The sequence below is a fragment of the Talpa occidentalis genome, unplaced genomic scaffold (assembly GCF_014898055.3).
Source record: "Talpa occidentalis isolate TD23 unplaced genomic scaffold, MPIMG_talOcc4v2.1 talOcc4.3, whole genome shotgun sequence".
NCBI lineage: Eukaryota > Metazoa > Chordata > Mammalia > Eulipotyphla > Talpidae > Talpa > Talpa occidentalis.
The window spans coordinates 34,887,580-34,893,579 of NW_023603184.1; the positions used below are offsets into that span (position 1 = coordinate 34,887,580).

The 6,000-nt window shown below is 44.3% G+C and overlaps 1 pseudogene; it reads right to left on the reverse strand.

Annotated features, from left to right (window-relative positions):
- The window catches only part of LOC119254969 (interferon-induced very large GTPase 1-like), a 46,505-nt pseudogene extending 41,765 nt beyond the window's left edge, over positions 1–4,740 (reverse strand).
- Positions 4,741–6,000: the final 1,260 nt, after the last annotated feature.

A 6,000-nucleotide genomic window follows, 5' to 3' on the forward strand; every position in this document is an offset into this window, starting at 1 on the left:
ACATCAGTAGTTGTAACATTGACCATTTCCGAGCGCGTTATTTGTGCTGCCGTGATTACTAGCTCAACAATTCATAAAATTGCTGTTGACTTATTCTTGAATGCACACTCTAACAGCTACCATACCAATTGTCACATCCAAGGGAATTAGCCCTAAACAAACAGGAAGAATTTAGCAGGAGGCAACTATGGCTGTCTCCTGGTTTATCAGGAATTTTCTTATACTTGGAGCATGGCTCACCTCTGCCACCCAACTGTTATCCTTAACTTTAAAGTAAAGGAATTTCTTTCCCCAATTAGCTCTTGCCTCAAAAGACCACATCTCTATATCAAAGACTTGGCCGATAGAGGTTTACAACCTTTTGTTTCCAGAAGTTTTTTCACTGGTTAATGTAAAGCCAAATGTTGAATTGCTGCCTTTTTGGCAGAGGACTACTAATTTTATGAAAAATGTAGTATTTGTATCATGCAGTGCCATTTGTCATCGAATTGGTTATTCAATGATTGATCAGTATTTGCAGTTTTACTTTTAAATGCATATTTTAGCAATGGTAGAAACTAGCCATAAACAAATGAGGAGAATCTTGTAGTCAGCTAATGAGATTCCTGATTTTTCAGAAATCTGCCCCATGCCCGGACTTTTGTCAGACGACATGAGTAGCACGGCTCCCCATAAGGGCATTATAGTAAAAATTGCCCGAAATAATCTCTGTGCCGCCTCCAGCTTTGCCTCAAAGGTCTGACAGGCTTCTCACAACAAATAACAGTGTGATTCCTTCTCAAATAATGCTTCCAAAAACTCTTTGCCCGCGTTGTAATAAAGAATTTCATTGACAAAGAGCGTCGGTCTAAATATCATAAAAATGGTGCGTTGCTGCCACCTAATGGACCATTTACTGCGGGCACCACTCCGACTGTTTTTTCAAAAAATTCTTCACAGTGGGTAAACTGGCTAAGGGTCCTGACCCGGGCCCCTCAAATAATTGGGGATCTAGACGACCACAGCAGTGAACAATCTCAGATCTCGCCTGCAGAGCCTCAGGCTTGGACTTGCATTCCACCTCCGCTGCAATATTAACTTCTCATCAATCTTAGACCATGCTGGCAATGGGAGTGTATGGGCCCCGACCCGCCGAGCACAATGGGGTTGTTTTTGGCCGAGGCTCTATGTCTTTACAAGGCATAAAAGTAATACTGGTTGTTATTAATTCTAATTTTAGTGGTAAAATAAAAGTCATGCTAGAGCCTCCTTGTGAGTAAGCTGGCAGTGGTCCTCTGCCCTGCCTTATATCCCCTTTCTAATTAACATTAAAACTATTAGAAATAATGAAGAAAAGCTGTCTATAGCAAGAAAAGCAAGGCACATGTTTCCAGAAAGAGAAGGAATATGGAGCACATTATGTTAAAGGAAAAGAAGTTGGTTTTGTCCTTAAGTAAGGAAAAGTAAGGGGAAAATCTGTACATGAGAAAAAAAAAATGGAAAAAGGTTTATGGAAAAGGAATTATATATATATCGCCAAACTGGGTAATATTAAATGAATTTGTTATAAGGATTTAAAAAGTAAGTTTTAATATCAATAGTATAGTTACATAAAATTAAACTTTAAGTTCTTTCATCTGTTAAAGGTCAAGTTTTTCTTGGACTGTGGTCTGCTCTTGATAACATATTGTGAAAGGTTTTCCTTACTTTTTTTTAGGTAATCTGCCTAAAGGGCAAAAGTTGTTCATAATAACAGGACAGTCCTGATTATCTTTGAGCAGGGCAAGGAGTCTGTGCTGTAGCCAGCACCACCTGGTGCACCTGGATGAACACTTTGAACCAGCCACTTACCTTAAAGGGTGATTCCTTCAGTGGGATCTTTTTTGACTTAATTGATTTTAATTGGCTCCGGTCTTGGGCACCATGGCTCAAGTGCAATTCGAAGATTGGAATTTATCCTGCCTATTATAGTCATAATAGTCCCCTTGGTGTGTTATATTCTGTCAAGAGCTCTAGTGCAGGCTACTGTTCTTGAACCAGCATGCAAGTGGTCTCCCCAGGACTGGAACATAAGAAAAGAAGGGAAGAAAATGACTAGCCTAACAATATGGACATGAATCCATGAGCTGTGACTATCAGAGAAGGAAAAAAAAAAAAATGTTACAGCTTAAGGATCCTACATAGAGTCTAGACAAGGCTGCAAGGACTATGCCGTGGTAGAATAGAATGACTCTAATGGTTTAATTTTGATCACATCTCTCAGTTAAACTTCAAGTCTGATCAAGGTCACAACCTCCCTGAGGACTGTCGTCTTAAATACACATGTGATAAGTTGAGAAATTACTGGTCATAGCCAATGAGGGAATTCTTTCCAACTGCTAAAATGAATCATTACAAATGACTGGCTTCTCAGACAAGAATTAACAAGTTTGTCTTTCCCCATCTCTTGCAATTTCCCTCTTATTTGACACATTTGCTCTCTTTGTGACTTTCTCTCAGAGAAGCATTAACAAGTTCATCTTTCCAGTATTTATTGCAATTTCCCACTTGTTTGACATGATTGTTGTAGGGTAAGGAAAAATGTCAGGCTTTTCTGCCCTTCTGCCATCAGAATAGATGATGGATCCTTGTGGTCCTGAATGCATGCCTGATGGTGGGCACCTGGAATAGTGGGCATAGGTAAATGGGATAGGTAAATGGGATAGGTAAATGGGATAGGTAAATGGGCATAGGTAAATGGGATTCACCTGGGCTGAGACTGGGCTTTTAAGGGTGGTGTCACGGGGATGCCAGCAGAAGCCAAGAACAAACAGAAGCCAAGAGAGAAGCAGAGAATGCCAGAGAGCCCAGAAAGTGTAAAGACTTGCTGGGGGCTGGGAGGCCTGCCAGTCTCCCAGCCCCCCAGCGCCGCTGCCTGCCGTGTACCTGGTAATCCCAATAAAAACCTGCAAAAAGTCACTGGGGGCTCCAGGACTCTGACTCCTCCTTTACGCGGTCTGCTGGATCCTAGAAAACCTGCCCTGTGTCATTCCTGCTGCTACAATTGGTGTAGTCGGTAGGATGATCCATGCAGACAGGTATGGAGCCCTCCGAAGACCTGGAGGGACTAAGGAGTAACAGACTGTGTTTCTCTGTGACGACGCCGGAGGCGTCATGGTGGCACAGGAGAAGGACAAGGTCCGGGAGCTGCAGGACGAGACCTTGCATGGAGGAGATGCCCGAGAGGACCAGCCAATGACCCCTGAAGCAGCAGAATCATCGGAAGAGAGGACCTCGATTTGGAGCTCACCAGTGCTGATGTAGGGAGAGGCTAGCGAACTTGGACTGATGGACTGACAATCCTGCCAGAAGGCAGAGGAACTTTGGCAAGTTAAGTTTTTGGGACCCCGGGAGTGGATGCTATTGTTTGTACACCCCAGGATATGGGAATCTGGGGGTGGCCAGTGGGCATTGATGGCCAAAAGCAGCCTGTGTATGCCCAGCAGCTAGGCAGAGGAGAAAAGCCAACTGAGAAGGCAAAAGCTGGTACTGATGCTAAGTTTGGAAAGCCCGGAGTGGCTATTAAGCACTCAGTAAGCTGAGGAAGGCCAGTGAGTCTTGTAAAATCACCTGTGGGTGATGCCCTGCTCGTTCTTGAGTGAGGGTAAGGAGTTGAGGAACCCATCTTTGGGGGATGGGTGGAGAACGTGGCTTGGGGTGGAGCCCAAGCCGAATGTACAGTTTGGATCCAAGGATTCCCGACCCATGTGCTTGTGCAGTGTGTTGGCCTGAGTGCAGGGGTCTGCGAGTTGCATTGGTGGCTATGAAGGCCAAGTGTTGGAGCGACTGCAGACAGAAACCCTGAGGGTTGGTGATTACCCCCAACAGAATAGAATCGCCAATCCCAGAGTGAGTGCATCCTGGGGGTGGATGCTCTGTGTGGCTTGTAGCTGAGACTACAGCCAGAGAAGGCCAGGAAGCCTGACGGCTCCTGGTGTGTTATAGTAGATGCCGTAGTGGTTCCCCTCCCTCGTATGAGCAGTGCCTTTGGCAGCAGATTTGGTGGCTCATCTGCTGGTACCAATAATTGTCTTTTGCCACTATTTTGGGGCCCTGCCTGGACTTATTTGTGTTCTGTTGTATTTTGTTGTTATATTGTGATGTATTTGCTTTTGTGGGCCATGGTTGCATTGTTTGTTTGCTAAGAAAATTGTACATATAAAGACTATATGGCAGAAAACCCTGAAGGGGTGGACTGTAGGGTAAGGAAAAATGTCAGGCTTTTCTGCCCTCCCACCATCAGAATAGGTGATGGATCCTTGTGGTCCTGAATGCATGCCTGTTGGCGGGCACCTGGAATAGGGTGTGGGCATAGGTAGATGGGATTCACCTGGGCTGAGACTGGGCTTTTAAGGGTGGTGTCATGGGGACACCAGCAGAAGCAAAGAACGACAGAAGCTGAGAGAGAAGCAGAGGACGCCAGAGTGCCCAAAAGGAGTAAAGACCTGCTGGGGGCTAGGAGGCCTGCCAGTCTCCCAGCCCCCCAGTGGCCCTGCCATGTACCTGGTAATTCCAATAAAAATCTGCAAAAAGTCACTGGGGGCTCCAGGACTCTGACTCCTCCTTTACTCGGTCTGCTGGATCCTTGAGAAATTGCCCTGCCATTCCTGCCGCTACAATTGTCTTCTTCCATTCCAAGGAACAGAGAGTTTAAATATCAAGCTTGGGCGCACCTGTCTCCTTGCTGACCCCTTCCCCTCCCCTTTGCAGGCCCTTGACCATCTTCCCCTTTTCCCCCTTTGTGTAAATACCCCTGCCCTCTGCCAAAGAGCAGGACAGTTGTCTTTCAGACATGAGCCCGCAGTCCTCCTCATTTGTCCCCAAATTAAACCACTTTCCTTTTCCTCAAACTCTGTTTCCTTTCATTGGCTGAGGGAAATTGAATATCAATTTTCAGCATTCAGTATCAAAAGAAAGAAGGGGTAAACTGCCCCTTGCCTGATCCACAGGTTATCTGAATAGGAAAAAATCCCTTTTTCATTTATGATTCTTTGTGTTGCCTTTAGAACATTTCCCATTCAGTAGCTGCCGGGAGCTCGCTTTGACTCTCTAGATGGGCACTATTTACGAATGGTTTAATAAAGACAGTCAGGTCTTTAAACTTATTGTTTGTATTTTTGTTACCATTATTTACTACTTCACTTTCTTCCCTTAGAAATCACATTGTGTCATCTTCCTCCAACCTCAGTTTTCTTAACTCTTTATATTACATCTTTTCTCAGGAGGACGCCATACTCGAGACCCCATCAAGTTTCTCATTTGAGAAATTTTCATTGTTCCCGGTCAAGTTAGAACCTTTCTTCTCTGTGCATACAGTAATAACACCTGTCATCTACATGAACGCCAATAACAACTTCAAGTTCTCCTCAGCCCTTTACTCCTGGAAGACAGTGATGGTTTAAGAAGTCGACCCACCTTTTTGTTTTCCGAGAAATTGGTTCTTTGCTTACTACATTAAATTTTGGTCACTCACTTGTGACTTCCCCATTTGACATAAAAGAGACTCACTTCTCTTTTTCACTTCTAATGGGACCCCTCCACCCCCACACACAGATCCTTAAATTGCCATTCTTTGCCTCATAGAAGACTTGCTGAACTGGTGGTCCACCCTCATCAGTGAAGCAAAATTCTTGTGACTGGAATAAACATTAGTTAAGCTTCTCATCTATTTCCAGAGCCCTAAGCATTGACGGACCCCTCTTTACAAGCAGATAACACTTCAGAATTTCCTCTGAAGAATTTGCAGACCTCAGGGAAATTATCACACCCTTACCATCCCCTGCTCTTTCTAACCTTGTTGGCCCTTCCCCATAGAAGAAAATTCCTCTCTGTGTGGCCTTTGAGAGGCTTGAAGCTGTATGGTTGCATTGCTTTCCCTTTGCAATGATTTCTTTCCCCATACTGCAAAAATCCTTTCAAAGAAAGTCTCCATTTACCTAAATCTCTATTTACTTTTATTTGACAACACAAGTGACCAATTTT